The sequence below is a fragment of the Leptonychotes weddellii genome, chromosome 3 (assembly GCF_054177405.1).
Source record: "Leptonychotes weddellii isolate Sample4059 chromosome 3, ASM5417740v2, whole genome shotgun sequence".
Lineage (NCBI taxonomy): Eukaryota > Metazoa > Chordata > Mammalia > Carnivora > Phocidae > Leptonychotes > Leptonychotes weddellii.
The window spans coordinates 99736655-99760832 of record NC_138371.1 but is presented as its reverse complement, the minus strand read 5'-3'; the positions used below and the strand labels follow the sequence as shown (position 1 = coordinate 99760832).

The 24178-nt window shown below is 43.0% G+C and overlaps 1 protein-coding gene, 1 long non-coding RNA gene and 1 pseudogene across 5 annotated transcripts in view; 1 reads left to right on the top strand and 2 right to left on the bottom strand.

Annotated features, from left to right (window-relative positions):
• Positions 1-920: 920 nt before the first annotated feature.
• LOC145720592 (uncharacterized) lies at positions 921-14473 on the bottom strand. Its single transcript, XR_014143673.1, has 2 exons — positions 14348-14473; positions 921-1046 (listed from the first exon to the last, which is right to left on the bottom strand). It is a non-coding gene; the product is annotated as an uncharacterized LOC145720592 (long non-coding RNA).
• On the bottom strand, positions 7651-12182 carry LOC145720589 (nucleotide triphosphate diphosphatase NUDT15 pseudogene; annotated as a pseudogene).
• Positions 14474-14557: 84 nt separating the features above from the next.
• Positions 14558-24178, top strand: part of LOC102744043 (pre-mRNA 3' end processing protein WDR33) — a 90458-nt gene continuing 80837 nt past the window's right edge. For 2 of the 4 annotated variants that reach the window (XM_081814664.1, XM_081814666.1), the window contains exon 1: positions 14560-14729. The gene's annotated coding sequence lies outside the window, so the exon portion shown is untranslated. Of the gene's footprint in view, positions 14730-24178 lie in introns of all 4 variants that reach the window. The other 2 variants (XM_031036767.2, XR_014143668.1) reach the window with 2 other exon arrangements.

Genomic DNA, 24178 nt, shown 5'->3' with positions numbered 1-24178 from the left:
ACTTCTACTAATAAGATAAATAAGGCCTGGGGACATAATACACAGCATGGTGACCATGGTTAATAATACTGTTTGTAGGGGCACCTGGGTGGCTCAGTCAATTGAGCATCTGGTTTTTGGTTTCAGCTCAGGTCATGATTTTCTGGGTCCTAGGATCGAGCCCTTGTTGGCTCTGCACTCAGGAGGGAGTCTGCTTGAAGATTCTTTGCCTCCCCCCCCTTCATGTGCCCTCTCTCTTCTAAAATAAATAAATAAATAATTTAAAAAATACTGTATTGTATGTTTGAAATTTGCTAAGAGTAGATCTTTTTTTTTTTTTTTTGGAAGATTTTATTTATTTGAAAGAGAGAGCATGAGAAGGGGGAGGGTCAGAGGGAGAAGCAGATTCCCCGCTGAGCAGGGAGCCTGATGTGGGACTCAGTCCTGGGACTCCAGGATCATGACCTGAGCCGAAGGCTGTCGCTTAACCAACTGAGCCACCCATGCGCCCCGCTAAGAGTAGATCTTAAAAGTTGTCTCCATTGGGAAAAAAATTCTATGTGAGGTCATGGATGTTAACTAAACTTATTGTGGTGATCATTTGACTATATATAATCATATATATAATCATTAATTATAATATAATGAATTATATATAATCATTAATACAATGTTCTACGTCAGCTACTTCAATAACACTGGAAAAAATATATAAAACGTAAAAAAAATTTTTGATTTTGGGGCACCTGGTTGGCTCAGCCGGAAGAGCACGAGACTCCTGATCTTGGGGTTGTGAGTTGGAGCTCCATGTCGGGTGTGGAGCCTACTTAAAAAAAAATTTCTTTTTATTTGACTTAAAGTAAAAATTAGATACTTGAGTAAACATACAAAAGAGGTAAATGTTTGTACTTCTGAAAGGGACGTTTGAGAACTGAACTCGCCTTCTCATCCAGGTCAGTTTTCTTCAGCTTAGACACGAGAGTGTCAAATGCTCAGCCCCCCTTCCCCTTATGGACTTGGGAACTCTGGGTCTCAGGCCTGTAGACCCCTGCTGGGCCTGCACTCATCTGGAAAGACAGGAGCAAAGGAGGGCCTCAGCTACCTCCTCTGATAGCCAACCGGCCCTTGGGTTCTCTGAACAGTACTAATCGACGAGAGGCCAAAGGAGAGTTCCAGGCAAGGCTTTATTGGGGCTTCTGTTCCCGCACAAAGGAGACAACACAAAGGAAAGAGTCCTCAGGCTGGCTCCGAGAGAAGAGGTCACCCAGAGAGCTTTGAGGAGACTCAAGCAGGAAAAGAATGAAGTCCAAACGTCTAGGGGCAGGGATTGGTCTCCTCCCGCTCCCCCCCCCAGCTTGCGCACTTAAATAAAGGCCATGCTTCTTCGTGCCGCCCACGTCTAATTAGCATATTACATCTCCGCCCCTGGGCGTGATTTTTAATATTATAATGAGAGACAAAGTGGGTGAAAGGTGGGCATTGGCATCCGTCTTAGCGCTGCCCGGTTTGGTCCTGCGCTCCCAGCTGGCTTCCCTTTTAGGTGAATATCCTACTTCTGCTCTCGCGTGAGCTCTTTTACTCCGGGACAGCTCAGCTTTTCCTTCTACGGACCTAGCCGAAGAAGGCTGGATGTTGTGGTTAGGGGTGAGGGCACCCGAGTCTAGCCCTGCCCTGTCTCACAGGGCCCCTAAAAAGGCGTCAGCAGTTTCAGTGCCTCCTCTTATGGTGCCAGCCTGCTGTTGTCCCTCTTAGCCACCCACATCCCCTGTACTGCAAACTCACAGCTGGGGGAACCACAGCTCTGCATCTGCTATTAGATTTCAACATCTTTATTTGCATTTCAGCATCCGATGCAGATGCTGGCAGTTCTATGCCTCTGTAAAGTGGAGAAACAAAACGTTAGCTGTATGTCCTGTTATTGGTGGATAAAATGGGCTGGTTTAAATAGGCATGATCAGAATCATAGCTTGCTTCCCTATATAAGATGGCACAGAGACTGGGCGCCTGGCTGGCTCAGTCGGTTAAGCTTCTGCCTTCAGCTCAGGTCATGATTCCGGGGACCTGGGATCAAGTCCTGCATCACACTCAGAGCCTGCTTCTCCCTCTGCTCCTACCCACCCCCCACTTGTGCGCAAACTCTCTCTCTCAAACATAAATAAATAAAATCTTTAAAAAAAAAATTGTACAGAGGAAGCCCTTGGCAAAACTGGGATTCTGACTAGACTCTAATCAGACCTCACCTTTTCAGAAATTTGCTTCTGCCAGTTTTAATTTTCAATGAGTAGGGGTGTTTTGTTTTATTTTGTTTTAAGATTTTATTTATTTGGGGGGGAGGGGCAGAGAGAGAGAGCAGAGAGAATCCCCAAGCAGACTCCACACTGAGCACTCCTGAGAAGGATGTGGGGCTCCATCTCATGACCCTGAGATCATGACCTGAGCTAAAATCAAGAGTCTGGTGCTTTGGGGCGCCTGGGTGGCTCAGTCGTTAAGCGTCTGCCTTCGGCTCAGGTCATGATCCCAGGGTCCTGGGATTGAGCCCTGCATTGGGCTCCCTCCTCCGCGGGAAGCCTGCTTCTCCCTCTCCCACTCCCCCTGCTTGTGTTCCCTCTCTCGCTGTGTCTCTCTCTGTCAAATAAATAAATAAAATCTTAAAAAAAAAAAAAGTCTGGTGCTTAACTGACAGAGCCTCAGTGAACAGGGGTGGTTTGCAAAATATTTAACAACTTAGGGGCCATTGACCTTAGTGCAGTCACACATTAAGTCTCTAATTGCCAGATCAGGATAAGATCCTGGGGAGATCAGGGGCGCCTGGGTGGCTCAGTTGGTTAAGCGACTGCCTTCGGCTCAGGTTATGATCCTGGAGTCCCGGGATCGAGTCCCGCATCGGGCTCCCTGCTCGGCAAGGGAGTCTACTTCTCCCTCTGACCCTCCCCCCTCTCATGTGCTCTTTGTCTCTCATTCTCTCTCTCTCTCAAATAAATAAATAAAATCTTTAAAAAAAAAAAAAAGATCCTGGGGAGATGGGAGTGGTCACAGGTTACTTAGGAAAGTATTTCAATATATATATATATATTTAAAGATTTTATTTATTTGACAGAGAGAGACACAGGGAGAGAGGGAACACAAGCAGGGGCAGTGGGAGAGGGACAAGCAGGCCTCCCGTGGGGCAGGATCCCAGGACTCAGGGATCATGACCTGAGCCGAAGGCACAGGTTCAACAACTGAGCCACCCAGGCGCCCCAGTATTTCAATATTTTAGTAATTGGTATGACCCTGGGGTACTACCCAGCTGAATCTCCTCTTTTCCTTCTGTCTCTCTCACACATGTACACACACAGGTCTTGTACCTCCCAGGTTTATTTGCATTCGAAATAGAGAAGGACCCAGGACAGGCTGCCTTTGAGCCCAGGTGTTTGTGGCTAGGCACTGTTTTTTTTTGTTTTTGTTTTTTTTAAAGATTTTATTTATTTATTTGACAGAGAGACAGAGAGACAGAGAGAGAGCACAAGTAGGCAGAGCGGCAGGCAGAGAGAGAGGGAGAAGCAGGCTCTCCCCTGAGCAGGGAGCCGGACGTGGGGCTCGATCCCAGGATACTGGGATCATGACCTGAGCAGAAGGCAGCGGCTCAACAGACTGAGCTACCCAGGCGCCCCTGTGGCTAGGCACTGTTAAGTGTTTTATGTATCTTATTGAAACTTCACACAACACTTAAGAGAATTTTTTAAACATTCTAAGGTCTTTATGCTAATACTCATAACCTTCTTAACATCAGGTCATTTATTTATTCAACACGTTTTACTGAGTGCCCACCATATTAGGTTGGGATTAAAGAAGGAGAGCAAGATAAGAAGGTTCCAGGTCTCCTGGAGCCTACATTCTAGTGGGAAGAGACAGACAAGAAAAAAACAACTAAGTAGATTAGCCTGGGAACAAGTGCTATATTACATATAGTGCTCGGGGATGGCCTTCTTGAGAAGATGCTATTTGAACTGCCAAGGATAGGAAAATCTGGGAGGGTGGGGTGGAGAGTTCCAGATCAGGCGAGAATGCTAAGCACAAAGGCATGAATGGGGGTAGGGGTAGGGGTACAGAGAAAACAAGCTGAAATGGCTAGAGCTTTGTAAGTCAGGGAAAAACTATTAGGAGCTGAGATTGCAGATGTAAGCAGACTTGGATTATGGAGCCAGAGGTTTGGATTTTATATGTTGGGAAGCTATTTGGAGGTTTTAAGTAAGAAAGAAATAAGATCTGATTTGTGTTTTAAACAGGTCATTCTGGCTCAGTGTAGAAAACTGGAGTTAGGTGGGAGGGGAAACTGAGATGAAAAAGGGAAGTGGAGAGAACAGTTAGGAGATTGCAAAAGTTCACACAAACATGGCTTGGACTAGAGCAAGGGTCAACAAACTTTCTGTGAAGGGTCAGAGAATATGTCAGGCTTTGTGGGTTATATATGTTCTCTGTCACATATTTTTAGTCTTTTTTTTTTAACCCCTTAAAAAGGTAAAGCTATTTTTAACTAGACTGCAGGCACAGTCTGCTTGTACCTGGACTAGAATGATAACTGTAGGGGAAGAAAAATTTTTCCTTTACCCTTCTAGATTCTTTTGGCTGGCCTATTAATTAAATTAACATAAGACAGATTAACAAGAGAAAAACAAACTTAATTACATATGTATGGAAGCCCCATAAGAATATGAGCTCCACAGGGGGCAGGGCGCTGGCTGGCTCAGTTAGTAGAGCATGCATTCTTGATCTCAGGGTCATGAGTTCAAACCACCACATTGGGCATAGAACCAATTAAAAAAAAAATTAGACCCACAATCAGGCAATTCAGGCTTATATGCCATCCTGAACTAAGGAGAAGACACCTCACCAGTGCTGATCAGATGATTCTGATGGACTGGTTAAAGGGTCACATTCCTGGGAAAGGCTGAAATTGCAATTAGTTTAGATAGTAAGTCTTGGTTTGCTGGGGTCTGGGACTTTTTTTTTTTTTTAAGATTTTATTTATTTATTTCAGAGAGAGAGAGTGAGCACAAGTAGGGGGAGGAGCAGGCAGAGGGAGAGGGAGAAGCAGGCTCCCTGCTGAGTGGGGAGCCTGATGCGGGGCTCAATGCAGGGCTCAATCCCAGGACCCTGGGATCATGACCTGAGCCGAAGGCAGATGCTTAACGACTGAGCCACCCAGATGCCCGGGTCTGGGACTTCTAAGGGGAGGAAGACAATTTATAGGAAAATGGGTACAGCAAATATTTGTTTACAACAAATATTTGCCATGCTTTGTAGAGACAGTGGGATGCAGAGGAATTTGATCTCCAGGCCCTGCCAGCTTCCCCCCCTCCCCCACCCAGTTTACCATGCCTGCCCCATATTCTTTGTAGTTATCTCTGGTGATAGTCCTCTTCCTGAACCATGCCCTCTATCTGAATTATTTCAGGCAGTTATGGGAGAGGTAAAAAGCTCTTCTTGAGTCTTTTGGGCCTTGATTGACTTCAGCCCAAAGTAATCTACATGCTAAAGTGGCACATTTTGGGGAAGCTTATTCTGAACCTCTTCAGAGCACTGGAGTTATGTGGTCAGATTTGTAATTTATTTTGAAGATTGAGCCATGTTATTCCATTTACCAAAGAAGAAAGTGAAACTCAGAAAAATCAATATTATGCAGTCAGTAAATAAGAGAGATAAAATGTAAACTCCGGAAAAGATTTGAACACAGACTTCTGTGGTTAATGGGATTCCTGGTGATAGAAAAGTATTTAGGACACAAAATGGGATGAAGTTTTTTTGTTTTTTTTTTTAAGATTTTATTTATTTGCGAGAGAGAGAATGAGAGACAGAGAGCATGAGAGGGAGGAGGGTCAGAGGGAGAAGCAGACTCCCTGCCGAGCAGGGAGCCTGATGCGGGACTCGATCCCGGGACTCCAGGATCATGACCTGAGCCGAAGGCAGTCGCTTAACCAACTGAGACACCCAGGCGCCCTGGGATGAAGTTTTAATAGAGGCATTTGCATATGCCCAAAGTCAAGGACAAACCCTGGAATGGGGACTGAGGTTGCTGAATTTAGTCCTTTTTTTTTTTTTTTTTTATTTGTCAGAGAGAGAGAGAGAGCACAAGCAGGGGGGGTGGCAGGCAGAGGGAGAAGCAGGCTCCCTGCTGAGCAAGGAGCCTGACGCAGGACTTCATCCCAGGACCCTGGGATCATGACCCCAACCTAAGGCAGATGCTTAACTGACTGAACCACCCGGTATCCCTGAATTTAGTTCTAAAATTCTATAACAAGCATTTTTGAAAAAACAAAATTTAACTTAGTAAATTTAAAGACCAAATTGGCTTTATTCATGACTGATGAATCAGGCAGCATCCCATCTAGCAAACCGAATGGAGCTCTGAGGAGCTGAACAAAACGGAAGGCTTTTATGAGCAAAAGGGAATAGAAAAAAGTAAGTTTCTAGAAAAGAGGGGTTGTTTCAGGCAAGGTCATCTTCCTTTGCAGGAAGAGCAGGGATCTGTTATGTAGATGACCTCACCAGTGCTGATCAGGTAATTCTGATGGACTGGTTAAAGGGTCACATTCCTGGGGAAGGCTGAAATTGCAATTAGTTTAGATAGTAAGTCTTGGTTTGCTGATGTGGGGCTTAGCACAAGCAACTCCATTTTTGGTCTGTTGTCTCTTTTTTTTCTTTAACACAGCAGTGGAGACAATAGAAGCCAACACCAGTTCACTGTGTGGTAGAATCAACACTCTGATTCAGGCCTATTGACATGAGGTCCAGTGTTCTTCTCCCCTGGGATGTAGGCCAAATCTGTAGTTGTGTATGCGGTATTCTAACATGAATTTTTCTCAAAGCATTAGAACTGTATATTTAAATAAACTATATGCATTACTTTCTTTGGTCTTTTTTTTTTTTAAAGAATTTTTTTTTTAAAGATTTTATTTATTTATTTGAGAGAGAGAATGAGAGAGAGAGAGCATGAGAGGGGGAGGGTCAAAGGGAGAAGCAGACTCCCTGCTGAGCAGGGAGCCCAATGTGGGACTCGATCCAGGGACTCCAGGATCATGACCTGAGCCGAAGGCAGTCACTTAACCAACTGAGCCACCCAGGTACCTGCCCCTCTTTGGTCTTTTAATTCAGACACTTTAGTTGGGTAGAGAGATTACTTAAATTAATAAATAAACTTAAAAAAAAAAAAAGAACATATGGTGATGGTGATTGCAGCATTATTTGTATTAGCAGAAGTGCTTGGCTGGCTCAGTTAGAAGAGCAGGCAACTCTTGATCTCGGGGTCAGGAGTTTGAGCCCCATGTTGGGGGTAGAGATTACTTAATAAATAAACTTAAAAAATAAATTAAAAAAGTAATCTAAGTGCTATTAGTATAGCACTCATGAAATAAATAAATAAATTGTTCAGCCATACAACAGAAAACCAAGAAGCTATTAAAAGGATGAAGGCTATATCTGTATGTGAACTGAGAAGGAAAAGAGTCAAGATATATTGCCACAGGAGAAGTAAGATAAGTTTGTATAGTATCCTATTTGTGTAGGAGAAGAAATCTTGCGTACAATATTTTCATACATGTGTCTCCGCAAAGGTACATTCTTTGGTAAGAGTGGCTGCCTCTAGAGAGGTGTTAGGATGTGAGAGTGATCATCTTTTCACTGTTTTCCCCTTCATATATTTAATTTGGTGCCATTTGCATGTATTAATCCCCCCAAAATAATGAGGCAATTATTCAACCTTCTATTTTATTTTTTATTCTTTTAAATATTTTTTTCTATTTATTTGAGAGAGAGAGAGCACAAGACCACCAGAGCATGAGCAAGGGGGAGGGTTCGAGGGAGAGGGAGAAGCAGACTCCCCGCTGAGCAGGAAGCCCAACTCGGGGCTCCATCCCAGGACCCTGGGATCACGACCTGAGCCAAAGGCAGATGCTTAACCAACTGGGCCAGCCAGGCACCCCTAAACCTTTTATTAAAGACAATTTCAGGGTGTCTGGGTGGCTCAGTTGGTTAAGTGTCCAACTCTTGATTTTGGCACAGGTCATGATCTCAGAGTCATGAGATCAAGCCCTGTGTCGGGCTTTGAGCTCAGTATGGAGTCTGCTTGGGATTCTGTCTCTCCCTCTGCCCCTCTCTTCCCCACCCCAGCTCACGTGCTCTCTCTAAATAAATAAATAAAATCTTTCTAAAAAAAGGAATAAAGAAAATTTCAAATACACACAAAAATAGAATAGCATAATGAATTCTCATTACCTGTCACCTTGCGAAGTTGTGTCATCTGTCTCCCTCTTTCCTCCCTTTCCCCCTTAAGGATATTCAGCCATTAAAAAAAAAAAAAATCATTCCTCAGATTGTTGCAAACCCTTAGTTGATTTCCCCAATTCTGAAAAACTGCAAGGTTGATTTTGAGAAATTTTTGCCAATGTGTTGTTTTACGGAGGAGAGTCTTTTTGGATGTTCCTACTAACCATTTCTGCTGATATCCTTAGCTAGAATGTTTTAAAGCAAATACCATCATATCATTTTATATATTATTTAACTTACAAATACTTCAGAATGTAACTAATAGGAAAATATTTTAAAAATTTAATCAGGGGGACCTGGGTTGCTCAGTTAAGTGTCCGACTCTTGATTTTGGCTTGGGTCATGATGGCAGGGTCATGAGATCGAGCCTCGAGTTGATCCTGCTTAAGATTCTCTCTCTTTCTCCCTCTCCCTCTGCCCCTCCCACCCTGCTCACACATGCTCTCTCTCTCAAAAAATAATTAATAAAAAACATAATCAAATATCATTGTTACATGTAAAAAATTGAACAGTTCTTTTTTTTAAGTATTTTTTAATTTATTCATTTGAGAGAGAGACACACACAGAGAGGCAGACTCTGCTGAGCTGGGAGCCCGATGTGGGGCTTGATCCCAGGACCTGGAGATCACAACCCAAAGGCACTTAACCATCTGAGCCACCCAGGCGCCCCAAAAAATTGAACAATTTTTTAATGTCATGTAATATCCACCCAATCCATGTTCAAACGTCCTCATTTTATCAAAAATTTCTTTTTTCTTTTTCTTTTTTTCCTGAAGTCAGTCTGTTCAATTTAGGTTCCAAACAAGAGCACACATTGCATTTGGGTGGTATGTCTCTGGTTAAAAAGAAAATCACAGGGGCGCCTGGGTGGCTCAGTCGGTTAAGCATCTGCCTTCAGCTCAGGTCATGATCCCAAGGTCCTGGGTTCGAGCCCTGCATTGAGCTCCCTGCTCAGTGGGGAGCCTGCTTCTCCCTCTCCCTCTGTCTGCCACTCTGCCTACTTGTGCTCTCTCTCTATCTGTCAAATAAATAAATAAAATCTTAAAAAAAACAAAAAAAGAAAATCACAGGCCCAAAATGGAGTCACTTATGCTAGACCACATCACCAATCTGGGGTTTAATCCCTAACCTAATTGCAGTTTCAACTTCCTTCAAATGTAGTCTTAACTGGTCAGTCAGGGATTTTTTGGTCAGTACCAGTGAGGTAATCTGTTGCGGGGACCAAAGTTAAGCCAACCCAAAATGTGCTTTCTTTTTTTTTTGGCCACAATATCACCATTTGTCACACTGAGTCTGAAATGCAATTCATGACATAATGACAAGTTTTTCACAAGTACTGGCTGAAAGGATGGTGGGTATATTAAGAGAGATCAAATAAATTGACAATCATATGGAACTTTTTAGATAAAATGGAGTTGTTCTGAAATGTAGATATTTTTATTCTCTAACAAGACCTTATTTTGTCTTTTTAAAATAAATCAGGTTATCTTCTTGTTCCCCAGAGATGATGTCCTTTGTATCCTACCAGATGATCCAAATCTTCTTTAAATGTATTGTAGCCTTGTTCCTTTAAACAAGGCAGAGCCCAGAAAAGCTGGTCCAGAGGAGAAAATTCTTCCCAGGGAACCCACTCCCAACTTTCATTTTTTTCAGGCTCTGCATTCTTTGGTTCCGGGTCATGAGTCACATTCACCTCTCCTTTCATTAGTATGGTCACATAATGGTAATTTTCTTTCTCAACAAAGGAATTCACAACTAAGGCAAAGTGAATATTTTTCAGGTGAAGAGCTGCTTCTTCCCAGGTTTCCCTTTGAACACATTCTTCCCACATTTCACTGAACACCAAATGGCCCCCAGGAAGTTGAAAACTGACGGCTTCAACTGACCCTTTCCTCTTGCCCAGGAGGACACAACGAGGATGCCGGCTGCTAGTCACCATTACTCCTACCGTAATTCCAGGATGCCACCTGGGAGGCTCCATGCAGGCCATCATAGCTCAGGAGGACCTGGCAGAGGCCAGCCAAAATGTGCTACTTTGGCATACTGTTTACTTTATTTATTTTTAATATTTATTTATTTATTTATTTATTTGAGTGAGTGAGCAGGGGAAGGGGCAGAGGGAGAAGGAGAGAGAGAATCCCAAGTAGACTCTGTGCTGAGCGCAGAGCACAGTGCATGGCTCAATCTCACAACCCTGAGATCATGACCTGAGCCCAAATGAAGAGTTGGACACTTAACCTATTGAGCCACCCAGGCCCCCTATTTACTTATTTTTAGATTTTATTTATGTATGTATTGGGGTGGGGAGGAGCAGAGGGAGAGGGACAAGCAGACTCCCAGCTGAGCATGGAGCCCGATGTGGGGCTCCATATCATGACCCTGAGATCGTGACCTGAGCCAAAATCAAGAGTTGGATGCTTAACTGACTGGGCCATCCAGGTGCCTCTACTTATTTTTTAAGTAGGCTTCATGCCCAGAGTGGAGTCCAAGGTGGGGCGTGAACTCACTACCCTCAGATCAAGACCTGAGCTGAGATCAAGAGTCAGATGCTTAATGCGCTGAGCCACCCAGGTGCCCTGGTATACTGATTATCTTAAATAAAAGTTACTTAAACAGCCAATGCAAAAAGAACTCTGATGCCCCTCTGTCTCCAGGAAACAGGAAATAAATCTCCCATGTGAAAGGCATCCTTTCTATACCAGGAGGTAAATATACATCCTTATTTCCAGAGATATGGCATTTAGACCTGAGAAGGCTATATAAATAATGCTATTACTTTTTACTAATTTACTATCCCAACATTAATTGTTTAAAATTCCTTGCTAATTGAAGCTCATGAACATGAATTTTCTTTGTCCTGTTAATTCCTCATAGATTTATTGTCTCTTTGTCTAAAAACTATAAAAACTGCCTGCCCTGGTCATTTCTTTGGGTCTGAATTTTGTTATTGGGCTTCCCTGCACATGTAATTAACTTGGCTTTTTTCTCCTGTTAATCTGTCTCATGTCAAATTTATTCTTAGACTAGCTTAGAAGAATCTTAAATGGTATAGGAAATTTTTCCTCCCCAACACTGTCACATGGGCCCTCTCCATTCTCCAAAGGAAGTTGAGGTATTCCACCTAATAAGATTGCCCTCCCCCCTCAGGGAAGGTGACCTTACCTGAAACAATCCTTACTTTTCTTTTGTTAATTGTCCCACCCCAATTCTGTTTATAAAACTCTTCTTTTGTGTAGCTCCTTGGAGTTCCTTTCTTTTTGCTGGATGGGATACTGCAGGATTTATGAATCACGTAACAAAGCCAATTAGATCTTTAATTTTGCTCAGTTGATTTTTTTCCCCTAAGTTTCTAATCCCATAATAGTTAGTCTATAACAGCTTTCTGCCTCTTTTTTTTTTTTTTTTTTAAGATTTTATTTATTGGGGCACCTAGGTGGGTCAGTTGGTTAAGTGTCTGCCTTCCGCTCAGGTCATGATCCCAGGGTCCTGGGATGGAGCCATGTCTTGGGCTCCCTGCTCAGCGGGGAGTCACTTCTCCCTCTTGTCTGCCGTTCCCCCTGCTTGTACTCTCTCTGTCAAATAAATAAATGAATGAAACTTAAAAAAAAAAGGGGGGGGGTGCCTGGATGGCTCAGTCGGTTAAGTGGTTAAGCATCTGCCTTCCACTCAGGTCATAATCCCAGGGTCCTAGGATCAAGCTCCTCATTGGGCTCCCTGCTCAACGAGAAGCCTGCTTCTCTCTCTGCCAGCTGCTCCCCCTACTTGTGCTCTCTCTCTTTCTGTCAAATAAATAAATAAAATTAAAATAAATAAATAAAAAGTAAATAATTTAAAAATATATTATTTATTTATTTGAGAGAGAGAGAGAACATGAGCAGGGAGAGGGGTAGAGGGAGAAGCAGGCTCCCCGCTGAGCAGGGAGCCTGATGCGGATGAATTGATCCCAGGACTCTGGGATCATGACCGGAGCTGAATGCAGCCACTTAACCGACTGAGCCACCCGGGCCCCTCCCCCCTTTTTAAAGTAAGCTCTATTCCTAATGTGGAGCTCCAACTCACAACCCCTAGATCAGGAGTTGTGTGTTCTACCCACAGAGCTAGCCAAGTGCCTTGAATAGAGATTCCTTAACTTTTTTTGGAGACAGAAGGTCACTTGTATAGAATTCTATAGAATACAGAATATAACTGTTTGCATACTTGTAGTCTATCTCCTAGTCAATTTAAAAAGCAATTTTCCCAGCAGGACTTGCAAGATTAGAGGTATGAATAGCTTTTAGTTATTATTACTTTGATCCTCTAATGTAGCACATCTTGAGAATATTCAAGGGTCAGGACACTTTAATATGCTTGAATGCCTTCCCTACCACTTGTTGCTGTAGTATCTAGGAATGGACCACTTGCTTGTCACTTTTCTTTTCTACCTTTAGAACCCTACTTAAGGGTGGACTCCTTAGGGTCACTTTCCTGACTCCATTCTCCCACTTCAGCCTGTGAGAATCCCACTTTCCTTCAGAGTTCCTGCCATCATATCCTACACTTAACCACATGAAACTGGAATTGTCTGTCTCTTACACTGTAAGGAACCCTTTGAGAACTGGTTTATTCTGTGCCTGGAAGTTAGAGGGAATGGAGGGCAGCACTATTTAATACTTAAATAGTGGTCTGTTGATTGAGTTGAGTTCCTCCATACCACCCATCCCTGCTCCTCCCACTCCCACCTCTACATATTCTTTTAGAGGTATATATACCCCCACATATCTTAGTGTTAAAAACAAGACCACCATAAAATGGAGCCACTTATGTTTAGCCCCACATCACCGAAACAAGACTTAACATAACTATAGTTTGGGCTCTCCCAGAAATGGGATCTTAAGCCAGTCAATCAGTAAATCACCTAATCAGCACTAGTTAGGTAATTTGCCTGATAGACCCCTGCCATCCTCTAAAGCAAGGTGACTTTGCCATAACAATCTACCTTTTTGTCTAGTATAACTTCCTTATTCTCACTCCCATTTGCCTATAATAGTCTTTCATTTTGAAACTTTATTTTTTAAGTCATCTCTCTGCCCAACCTGGGGCTCAAACTCATGACCCAGAGATCAAGAGTTGCATGCTCTACCAACTGAGCCTGCCAGGAGACCCAATATTTTAAAATTCTTGATTCATATTGCCATATTATTTCCCAAAAGTTAGAAGACAACTTGTTTGGAAGTTGTATTCTGAACCTCATATAAATGGAATCATTCAGGGATGCCTGGATGGCTCAGTCGCTTAAGCGTCTGCCTTTGGTTGGGTTCTGGGATTGAGTCCGTAGGCTCCGTGCTCAACGGGGAGCCTGCTTCTCCTTCTGTCTGCTCAGCCTGCCGCTCCCCCTGCTTGTGCTCTCTGACAAATAAATAAAATCTTTAGAAAATTAAAAAAAAAAAGGAAATCATTCAGTGTCTCTTTTGAGCCGACTTAACAGTGCCTGTGATATGCTTCCAAGTTGTTGTGTTTATCAGTAATTATTTCCCCTGGCTGGGCAGTAGTTCACGGTAGAACCACAATACAATTCATTTAGGGGCACAATTACCGATGGATATTTGTGTTACCAGTGGTTGATTACTCCGATCAAAGCTGCTATGAACACTCTTGTACAAGCCACAGGTAGATGTATACACTCATTCCAATTGGAGTGGAACTGCTGGGTCGCAGGGTGACTATAAACTTAGCTCTAACAGACACTGTTTAAACAGTTTTCCAAAGTGGTTGTACCATAGGGTTGTTTTTACAACTTGGTCTGTGAGGAAGGGAGATAACCTACAGGAACGATTTGCATCGGGTAATGTAAACTCCAACTTCGTGCTTGACTAAGCTAGATGCTTTCATTTAAATGCTCAAAACACGGTCAGGCAGGAGCCCCAATTTCACCCATGCATAGACTTGGTAAGGCCAAGTGCCTTGCCCCCAGTTTCACTGTGGGTGGGCTTGGCCACACACTGTAACTGCCACACCGCCCCCGAACAAATTTCTTATTCAAATTTTGGAAAAACGGGGTGTTTTTGAGAGCATTAGTTTAGCTCACAGTATGAAGAAAGTACGGCAAATCGCACGGGCCTCAACCCTCCTCCGGAGGCAGCGCCGATTTCCTCTCAGCGGGAACAAAGCAAGCATTCACTGAAGCCGCGTGAGGATCTGGTCGGGTCCCGCCCCTCACCTGGGCACCTGCGCAGATTGAGGCCGACGGAGCTAGGCGCCCCAGGCGCGCGTGACGTAGTAACGCTCGACGGTGCGTGATGACGCTAGGGCGTGCGCTCGGTGGCTCGTAGGGGAAGATGGCGGCTGCTCCTTTGGAGGAGAGGGATTGAGAGGGGTGGAAGGAAGAGGCCGGGCGGGAGAGACATTCCCGACAGTGAAGACGAACCCTTCGCTCACCATTCCTTAGGAGCTCTGCTCAGCGCTGGAGGGTGAGTGCAGCGGCGGCACGGGACCCCTCGCCTGCAGCAGGCGGCGGCACTTTCCGCCATTTTCAAGCTCGGCCGTTGCGTGCTTTGGGGGCCTAGAGGGGCGCCTGAGGACAGGTTGGGAGAGCAGTGAGGATCGTTGTCGGGAGGGCACTTTGAGGCTAGTTCGAGCTTTAGGGGAGGGAGCTAAAGGCTTGAGGCAGACTGGGGAAGGAGGGCATGGTAGGACTCCCTCCTGACTGGGAACCGGTGGCGACAAGAAGACGTAGGTAGGGTAGGCCACGAATAAGACGTGAAGTTTAGAGAAGGAAAACGCATTAAACTGAGGTTTGGGGCGGGAGTGGAAGGGGTTGAGCCCAGAGTTGAATGGAATGTGGCTTTGAGTGGTTGGTTCAAGGGGTCTCGGGAAGTTAATGCGAAACCTGTAAAACAGCGGCAGGTTTCACCTCGATATTATCGTGTCTTTAAATTGGTGCTTGTAACAGGGATAAATCCACAGTTTGACAAGCAAAAACCCTCCTCCTTTGGAAAAGTTACATTCCTATTTTGTTTGCTTTAGATCATGCTACCTGCCAGTGTCCCTTCAATAACTCCCTCCACATCTCCGGTTTTAAGTTGCTTTCTGACAACCAGATATTTTAGGATCTTAGAAAACTTTATTTTTTAGAAAAGAAAATAAATACTGATATTAGGTTGTTGTAACCCTTGTGGTTAGTGGCCCTTCCGTTGAAAGAGGAAGGTGGGTCGATAGGGAATTCCGTAATTGGATCTGTTTAAATCAGATCAGAAAAGTTACTTGTAGAAAGCCTGTCAATATTTTGAAGTAATTTCTTCACAGATGACATTAAGTTCACTGTTCAGGAACTTTGGAAGACATTCGAGTATGAACAAAAAAGCCAGTGTTAAAGGAATACCTCTTGGGAGCGCTGAGTTGACTTTTAAGTACACTCTGGAGATCTAGTGCACGCAGTATTTTTTGCCTGTGAACGTGAAGCAGTGGTAGATCTATTTAATTCAAACAAAACTTTTAGAGACTGTTAGTTAAAAGGAAGCATGTTCCTTGTTCCCATGGTGGCATTTTTCTTTTCCTAATCTTAATTGCATTTGACACCCATTTTTAATCACCATAAGATACTTTTGCACTTTTTAATTGGTCTTCCTGCCTAGAAGATAAAATACTGTAAAGATCTGAGTTTGTGCAGAGGCTTGAAGTTACGTATTTAGCCTATTTTATTGAAATTTACAGAAAAATTTTATCTTTCTATTCTCGTGTTAAGAGTATTGGTAGAAAGTTGGCCTTGTATCACAATGATTTAGTTTCAAATCCTTATCTATGATGTTGATGACTTAACTTGCATTCTTTGGTTGGTGAAAAATATTAAAAGGTCAGATTTTGCCATCACAGTTGTATCTTGATCTATGGCTTTAGTTACACTTTTACTAGCCACTTAAGGTGCTTATATAGTTCTCTCTGCTAAGTAGTAAGTCCATATTTTTCACATTACTTTGGGAAAAACATGTTATTTATTGCCCAAGTTCAAACTGTTTCATATTTCTGAATAAGGAAGTGAGGTCATAGTAAAGCTTGTTTTCTTTCATTCTGAAGATTTTATTTATTTGAGAGAGAGAGCACAAGGTGGTGGGTGGGAGGGAGAGGGAGAAGCAGACTCCCAGCTGAGCTGAGAGCAGAAGGCAGATGCTTAACTGACTGAGCCACCCAGGCACCCCCATAGTAAAGCTTTAAAACTACAGCAAATACATTGACAGAAATACTAGTGAAAGTCTTTCACTCACAGGCATACATATGGAATCCTTTTGAGAGTGCTTAGCAAAAAATTAGGACCTTTATGATTGTTTTTAGATAAAAGTGGTATTTGTAGTCTGCAGATTAGAAATCATCATCAAAGTATATTTACTTAAATGGCAAACTTAACACTTGTTTAAGCATTGCAGATTTGTTGTTTTAAGATTCCAGATTTTCCTACTTTTCTGTCCAAATTATTCCAAGATTTCATTTGTGTTGAAACTTTTGCTTGTAAGAGGTGTTATATCTGGATATATATATATATATATTTTTTTTTTTTGGTGGTGGAATGGTGAAAGTTTCTCTGTTGCTGTAATGTGTTGTGTGATGAGTAAGTTGCCAGACCATAGTTTTAATGCTGAAAGATATTTGATCTTTGTCTTTTACATTGATGTAGGTTAAAAACTTTTCTCCTTGAACACACTCTGTGGTTGATATCATTTCTGTCCCCATTGCAAAAGACTTATATTAGTCCTAGGCACAGAAGCTCTTAAGTATGTTGGAAAATCTTACCCACATTACTCTCCTCCTTTCTGGTCCTTGAACATTTTATGTAGTATTTTCTGGTGGAGGAGTGACTTCATAATGTTTGTATTGTACCTTATATTCATAATTTGAGTGCTTATAAATTCTCAGAGCTGGTTAATATTGGAAAGGGCATGGGTTTCAGCAGCAGACAGACCTAGGTTTGAATGACAGGCTCACCACTAGCCAGCTTTTTTTTTTTTTTTTTTTTTATTTGACAGAGAGAAAGAGCCCATGTGAGCACAAGCAGGGGGAGCAGCAGAGGGAGAGGGAGAAGCAGGCTCCCCACTGAGCAGGGAGCCCGACATGGGGCTCGGTCCCAGGACCCTGGGATTATGACCTGAGCCGAAGGCAGCCGCTTAACTGAGCCACCCAGGCGCCCCTAGCCAGCATTTTTATATTGGGTCAGTTAATTAAACTCTGAACGTCAGTTTTCTTACATATAAAAATGTTAATTATTGTAATAGTTATTTCAAAGGTGAAAGAAAGTGATACGTAGTAAGCATTTAGTAAATTTTGGCATTTTTTTTCCTGTGACTTGAATTTAATTGGCTGTCATTTTCAGGGTTTTTTTTTTTGAGGTATAATTGACATGTAACATGATATTAGTTCGAGGTATACAACATAATGATTTAGTATTTGTATATATTGTAAAATGGTCACTTCAGTAAGTGTAGTTAACATCTGTCACCACAGTCACAATTTTTTTTCTTATGATAACTTTTAAGATCTACTCTTAGCAACTTTCATATATGCAATAAAGTATTATTAACTATAGTCACAATGTTGTATATTATGTCCCCATGACTTTTTTTTTTTTTAAAGATTTTATTTATTTATTTGAGAGAGAGAATGAGAGAGAGCATGAGAGGGAAGAGGGTCAGAGGGAGAAGCAGACTCCCCACTGAGCAGGGAGCCCGATGTGGGACTCGATCCAGGGACTCCAGGATCATGACCTGAGCCGAAGGCAGTCGCTTAACCAACTGAGCCACCCAGGCGCCCCTTACTTATTTTTTAATAACTGGAAGTTTGTACCTTTGACCCCCTTCGCCAGTTTTTAAAGTTTAACTCAAATATCTTTGTTAAAGATTTACAGTCTCATTCTTCTGTTAAACTGTTCCTTTCTCTGTGTTATTAATAGATTTTTATTTTATTTTATTTATTTTTAAAGATTTTATTTCTTTATTTGACAGAGAGAGAGAGAGCACAAGTAGGCAGAGCGGCAGGCAGAGGGAAAGAAACAGGCTCCTTGCTGAGCTGAAGCCTGATGTGGGCCTTGATCCCAGGACGCTGGGATCATGACCTGAGCTGAAGCCAGATGCTTAACCGACCGAGCCACCCAGGCGCCCCTCTCTGAGTTAGTAAAGCATTTTGTGCATATGTCTACTTAATATATTTTGATTGTGTGTCTTCTTCTCTCCTTTGTGAACTCTTTGAAGGCAGATACTTTTATTGCCTTATATTTTTGTATTCATAAAGACTAGGCATTATAAAAATTGAGAAATGATAGAGTGAGTTTTCTACAAAAACTTTCCTCGGGGCACCTGGGTGGCTCAGTAGTTTAAGTGTCTGCCTTCGGCTTGGGTCATGATCCCAGTCATGATCCCAAGGTCCTGGGATCAAGCCCCGCGTCTGGCTACCTGCTCCCGTCAGGCTACCTGCTGGGCGGGAAGCCTGCTTCTCCCTCTCCTGCTCACCCTGTTTATGCGCTCTGTCTCTCTCTCTGTCAAATAAATAAATAAAAATCCTTAAAAAAAACCAAAATACTTTCCTCATGACTACTGGGATCCGTTTTCACACAGATCTGGTTTATTTCTGCTCCTTGCCTTTACGTAAGACCTCTTTGCCTGCCTCCCTCCTCTCAGACCATTCATGTCCTATCCATTCCTCAAAATCCAGTTAAATCTCATCCCATTAATGAGGTCTTTAGTGACTTTATTTATAACTCCTCTCTCCAGTTAGCCTAGGGTCTGTGTGACTGCCTTTTGTTACTTTGTGTCCTGTAGTACTTGGCACTATGCCTTACCCATTTTGAATAGGTCCTTGGATGATAAGTGCAAGACTATGCTGAGGCCGAGTTTGTTATAGGCACCTGCTGTATTCACTGTCGCACTTAGTAAGATACTTTTAAGGAACAATTTCCCCTTTTTTGTATGTGGAATATTCTGGTAACTTTTCCCCCATCTTTATATGTTATGAGAAATTGCAAACATCCAGAAGAGTTGAAAGAATGAACACCTATTGGGGCGCCTGGGTGGCTCAGTCATTAAGCGTCTGCCTTTGGCTCAGGTCATGATCCCAGGGTCCTGGTATCGAGCCCTGCATCAGGCTCCTGCTCCGCGGGAAGCCTGCTTCTCCCGCTCCCATTCCCCCTGCTTGTGTTCCCTCTCTCACTGTGTCTCTCTCTGTCAAAAAATAAATAAAATCTTAAAAAAAAAAAAAAATGAACTCCTGTTACCTTCCATTTAGATTTACCTGTTACTAACATTTAACCATTTGCTTTAGCCCTCTACCTCCCTGTTCAACAATCAGTTGAAATTAAATTGCATATATCATGCTGTTTGTCCCCTAAATACCTCAGGATGCATCTCTTTAAAATAATGTCATTCTTTCACACTACACATTTTTATTTCAAACCAGACTCTACCTAAGGCAATATTAAAAACACAGTACCATTATTATGCCTAACGCAATTAGCATTAAGTCTCTGGCATTCACTTTTAATTTTTTAATTTTTATTTTTATTATTTTTTTAAGACAATTTTATTTATTTGGAGAGAGAGAGAGAGCGAGAGAGAGCACAAGCCAGGGGGAGAGGGTGAAGCAGGCTCCCTGCTGAGCAGGAAGCCTGAGGCGGGCTCAATCCCAGGACCCCGGGATCGTGACCTGAGCCGAATGCAGATGCTTAACCGACTAAGCCACCCAGGCGTCCCCATAACTGACATTTTTTAAGAGTAAAGGCATTTATTTTGTTTTCTCTTATTTTGGGGGATATTATTACATACTCAACAGATTTTAATTTTTTTAGTATGTTAGTCAATTAGAGTCATTAGTGGACAAAGCTAGGAAATGTGTTTTCAAAAATCATCAGTTTATATTGGTATTTTTTTTTTTTAAGATTTTATTTATTTATTTGAGAGAGAGAGAATGAGAGAGAGCACATGAGAATGGGGAGGGTCAGAGGGAGAAGCAGACTCCCCGCCGAGCAGGGAGCCCGATGCGGGACTTGATCCAGGGACTCTAGGATCGTGACCCGAGCTGAAGGCAGTCGCTTAACCAACTGAGCCACCCAGGTGCCCCTATATTGGTATTTTATTTTAATTTAATTTAACTTATTTTTAAAAAAGATTTATTGAATGATTGATTTATTGAGAGAGAAAGAGCCTGTGCGAGGTGGGGAGGAGGAGAGGGAGAGAGAGAAACTTAAGCAGACTCCATGCTTTGCATGGAGCCAATATGGGGCTTGATCCCATGACTCTGATGAGATCATAATCTGAGCTGAAACCAAGAGTTGGACTCTTAACCAACTGCACCACACAGGCACCCCTTTTTTTATTTTTATTTTTTTAAGATTTTAGTTTTAAGTAATTTCTACACCTAATGTGGGGCTTGAGCTTACAACCCAGAAATTAAGAATCGCACGCACCATTGACTGAGCCAGTCCGATGCCCCTATATTGGTATTTTATTTTTATTTTTCTTTATTTAAGAAAGAGCGAGAGAGAGAGAGCGCACACGTGCGTGCGTGCACGGGAGCAAGGGGCAGAGGGAGAGAGAGGGAATCTTTTTCTTTTTTTTAAGATTTTTTATTTATTAGAGAGAGCTCTTGCGTGTGCACAGAGGGAGAGGGAGCAGAGAGCCCAAAGTGGGGCTGGATCCCAGGACTCTGAGATCACAACCTGAGCCGAAGGCAGACACTTAACCAACTGACTGAGCCACCCAGGCACGCTGAGAGAATCTTAAGCTGGGTGTGGAGTGCAATGTGGGCCTTGATCTCGTTACCCTGAGATCATGACCTGAGCCGAAATCAACACCTAGAGGCTTAACTGACTGAGCCACCCAGGTGCCCCCCCCAATATTGGTATTTTAAATTCAAATCACAATTAACAGTATTATTGGGATTTCGAACAAAAAAAGAGTCAAATTTACAGTGCCAGTATTACTAACAATCCTACTGAGTATGGGTGATTTCAATCCTTATTTTCCTTAGAATGTATCCCACTGAAGATGAACAGTTAGAGAACTGTGTTCAGAGTTACTTGAAATAACACTTTTTAAAAAAGATTATTTATTTATTTATTTGAGAGAGTGAGCAAGAGAGAGAGCGCAGGAGCAGGGGGAAGGGTAGAGGAAAAGGGAGGAGCAGACTCCCTTCTGAGCAGGGAGCCCAGTGCGGGATTCTGGGATCTTGACCTGAGCTGAAGGCAGATGCTTAACCAGCTGAGGCACCCAGGCGCCATATAACACTTTTTTTTCCTACTTCGTCGGTTTGATTAGTTTTTCTTTTTTTTAGAGATTTTATTTATTCATTTGACAGAGAAGAAGCAGGGGGAGCAGGAGAGGGAGAAGCAGGCTCTCCACTGAGCAGGGAGTCTGATGTGGGGCTCTATCGTAGGACCCCGGGATCATGACCCGAGCTAAAGGCAGACACTTAACCGACTGAGCCACTCAGGCGCCCCTAGTTTTTTTTTTTTTTTTTTTTTAATATTTTTTTGAGAGGGAGAGCACATGAGCGGGGGCGGGGGAGGGGCAGAGGGAGAGGGACAAGCACTCTCCGCTGAGTGCAGAGTCCTATGTAGGGCTCAATCCCAGGATCCTGAGATCATGACCTCAGCTGAAGTCAGATGCTTAAATCACTAAGCCACCAGGCGCCCCCAGTTTGATTAGTTTTGATTAGTTTGACTTTGCATTCATTATTGGGGTGTCTTTATTCTTCTTGATTTAATTTTTAATTTATATATATTTTTTGAAAGATTTTATTTATTTGAGAGAGAGAGTGAGTGAGAGAAGGAGCAAGGGGAGGGGCAGAGGGAGAGGGAGACGCAGACTCCCCGCTGAGCAGGAATCCTGAGGTGGGGACATGGGGCTTGATCCCAGGACTCCGGGATCATGACCTGAGGCGAAGGCAGATGCTTAACTGACTAAGCCACCCAGGCTTGATTTAATTTTTTATATATCAGATATTTACATGGTTTAAAATATAAAACTGTATTGAGGGCACCTGGGTGGCTCAGTTGGTTAAGCGACTGCCTTCGGCTCAGGTCATGATCCTGGAGTCCCAGGATCAAGTCCCGCATCGGGCTCCCTGCTTGGCAGGGAGTCTGCTTCTCCCTCTGACCCTCCCCCCTCTCATGTTCTCTCTCTCTCTCTCATTCTCTCTCTCAAATAAATAAATAAAATCTTTAAAAAAAAAAAAAAAGACTGTATTGAAAGAATATTCAGTCTGTAGGCCTTCCACCCCCATTCTCACTCACCCATTGTATGTATGTGTGTATTCTTATTTTTCATTTGTAAAAACTTGTGACCTTTTTTTTAAATGTAAAAAAATTAATCATCTTTGGGCGCCTGGGTGGCTCAGTCGTTAAGCGTCTGCCTTCGGCTCAGGTCATGATCCCAGGGTCCTGGGATAGAGCCCTGCATCGGGCTCCCTGCTCCGTGGGAAGCCTGCTTCTCCCTCTCCCACTCCCCTTGCTTGTGTTCCCTCTTTCACTGTGTCTCTGTCAAATAAATAAATAAAATCTTTAAAAAAAAATTTATCATCTTAACCATTTTTTTTAAGATTTTATTTATTTATTTGAGAGAGAGAATGAGATAGAGAGCATAAGAGGGAGGAGGGTCAGAGGGAGAAGCAGACTCGCTGCCGAGCAGGGAGCCCGATGTGGGACTCGATCCCGGGACTCCAGGATCATGACCTGAGCCGAAGGCAGTTGCTTAACCAACTGAGCCACCCAGGCGCCCCTCATCTTAACCATTTTTTAAGTGTACAGTTCAGTAGTGTTAAGTACATTCACTTGTGCCACAGATTGAGAATTTTTTTATCTTGCAAAACTGAAACTCTGTACTCATGGAACAACTCCCCATTTCTGCCCCCCTCCAGCTCCTCGCAGTCACTGTTTACTTTGTTTCTATAAACATAAACATATATACATATAAACATACCTCATATGATTGAAATCATGCATTATTTCTTTTAGTGGCAGGCTTATTGCACTTACCATAATGTCCGCAAGGTTCATCCATGTTGTAGCATGTGACAGGATTTCCTTCCTTTGACAGCTGAACAATAATCCATTGTATGTATATACCACATTATGTGTATCCATTCATCCATGGGGCATCCATGGCTATTGTGAATAGTGCTGCTGTGAGCATGGGTGTCCAATCTGTTCAAGATCCTGTTTTCAATTCTTTTGGATATATACTCAGAAGTGGGATTGCTGGATCATATGGTAGTCTGTTTTAATTTTTTGAGGAGCCTCCATCCTGTTTTCCATAGTGATAATACCATTTTACAATCCTACTAATAGTATAAAAGGGTTCCAGTTTCTCCACATTCTCACCAACACTTATTTCCTGTTTCTTTCATAGTAGTCATTCAAATAGGTGTGAGGTGATACCTCATTCTGTGTTTTTCTTTTTAAAGATTTTACTTACTGAGAGAGAGAGTGCGAGCACATGAGCAGGGGGAGGGGCAGAGGGAGAAGCGGCAGACTCCCTGCTGAGCAGGGAGCCCAATGTGGGGATCAATCCTAGGACCCTGATATAATAACCTGAGCTGAGGGGCGTCCGGGTGGCTCAGTTGGTTAAGCGTCTGCCTTCAGCTCAGGTCATGTTCCTGGGGTCCTGGGATTGAGCCCCGCATTAGGCTCCCTACTCCGCGGGGTGTCTGCTTCTCCCTTTCCCTCTGCTCTTCTCTGCTTGTGCTGGTGCAAGTGAGCGCTCTCTCTCTCTCTCAAATAAATAAAATCTTTATTTTTTTATTTTTTTAAAGATTTTATTTATTTGACAGAGACAGTGAGAGAGGGAACACAAGCAGGGGGAGTGGGAGAGGGAGAAGCAGGCTTCCCACGGAGCAGGGAGCCCAATGTGGGGCTCGATCCCAGGACCCTGAGATCATGACCTGA